General features: G+C 53.2%; 1 protein-coding gene across 1 annotated transcript in view; it reads left to right on the top strand.

Moving 5' to 3' along the window:
* Positions 1–1,824, top strand: part of HPSE2 (heparanase 2 (inactive)) — a 264,923-nt gene that overhangs the window by 260,173 nt on the left and 2,926 nt on the right. The window lies entirely within an intron of this gene.

The following is a 1,824-nucleotide window of genomic DNA, read 5'->3' on the forward strand; positions in this document are numbered from 1 at the left end:
GGGCCGGTTGAGCTGTTCTGCCCCGGGCAGCGGGCCCGGAGACGGGCTGGTTGGCTGTGCACCAGTGGGGCTGCACAGAGCTTTCATGTGATGTTCCACTGCCTCTGCTGGTTACAGCCCGAGCGGCTGAAGGGCTGCGGGTCCGTTACTCGCGTTCTGGTCATAGCTCCATGTGGTTAGTGCACAATTCAACAAACCCAGCCGTGCTGCCAAGCAGCCTTGCTCCTTCGAGGAAAGGTCAGGGGGTCACGCTCCCGCCCCCTCTGTAACCAGGCTGGAGACAGGAGGATCTGGTTAATAGGTCTGTCTGAAGGGCTGATTAACCAGCCCCATTTCCAACAGCTTAAGTTTCTAAGCGCTCCTGCAATGAATTAAAGGGTGGAGAGAGATAAAATGGGACCCTCTGGGTTTTTCTTGTCTAATGGGAAGCTCTTGGGCCCTGTTGGCCCCATGGCACTAGTCGATACGGTCGGCCTTACGTCTACAAATCACCTCACTTGAGACAGCTGCCCTTCCTGCCCATAAATCCGGATTCCTGGCCAGGAAGCTGCTGAAGCACCGAGCTGCTTTCTTTGTTCGGGTGCTTGCTGCCTGCAGCTCCAGCAGGGGCCGTGGGGCCAGCACAGGTTAATGGCCCTGCAAAGTAGTTACAGCAAGAAAGCTCCTTCCATTCCTCTGGGACCAATACCTGAGCCGATTCCTTTCTGTCAGCGTATTCTACCGTTACATCTGTGACTGGCGCAGTCCTCACAGCTGAAGGGCCCCTCCCCCCGGAGACCCTGCTGGCATGCTCTAAAAGGTACCTAGGTCACATTAACAAACTAGATTACCTTTTAGAGCACACCAGCAGGGTCTGCACGGTGCAGTTAGAGCACTTTACAAATCACACACCCCCCCCCCAGCACTTTACTGCCCTGTCTAGACAAGGCCTGAGCTCTCTGTAAGGCACTGGGCTTAGCCCTGCGTGACATTCCGATTAAAACCCCATATCCAGCACTCTGCAAAACCAGTGTCGCCTGGGTTAAACTCTGAGTAAATGAGAGATCTCAGAAAGTAATTGTAAGTGGGAAGCGTCATCCACTGGGGGTGTTTCTGGTGGGGTCCCACAGGGATGTCCTTGGCCCAATGCCATTCAATATCTTGATCAATGATCGGGAAGAAAATGTGAAACCGTTGCTGGTAAAATTCTCAGAACTGGTGGAGTGGTAAATAATGATGGGACAGGTCAGTTCTACAGACTGGCCTGGATCGCTGGGTAAGGGGCCCCGCAAACAACATTCACCTGAATACAGCTGCAGGCAAGGTCAGACCTCTAGGAACTGAGTGTAGGTGTCACACTATCTAGATTTCAGAGGGGTAGCCATGTATCAGCAAAAAGAACAGGAGTCCTTGTGGCACCTTAGAGACTAACACATTTATTTGGGCATAAGCTTTCGTGGGCTAGAACCCTCTTCATCGGATGCATGGAGTGGAAAATACAGTAGGAATCTTAATCTTTCCCTGTTCACTGTATACACAAAGTAAAACTATTTCCCCATGCTAATTTCCCCCCTACTGTTACTCACACCTTCTTGTCAACTGTTGGAAATGGGCCATCCTGATTATCACTAAAAAGTTTTTTTCTCCTGCTGATAATAGCCCACCTTAATTGATTAGTCTCCCTGCCCCAGCCCGGAGTCCCCTCCCACACCCAAACTCCCTCCCGGAGTCCGCACCCCCCAACCCTCTGCCCCAGCCCTGAGCCCCCTCCTGCACCCCAACTCCCTGCCCCAGCCTGGAGTCCCCTCCTGCACCCAAACTCCCTCCCAGAGTCCGCACCCCCCC

Source organism: Terrapene carolina, unplaced genomic scaffold (genome assembly GCF_002925995.2).
Source record: "Terrapene carolina triunguis isolate 2854851 unplaced genomic scaffold, T_m_triunguis-2.0 Scaffold95, whole genome shotgun sequence".
Lineage (NCBI taxonomy): Eukaryota > Metazoa > Chordata > Testudines > Emydidae > Terrapene > Terrapene triunguis.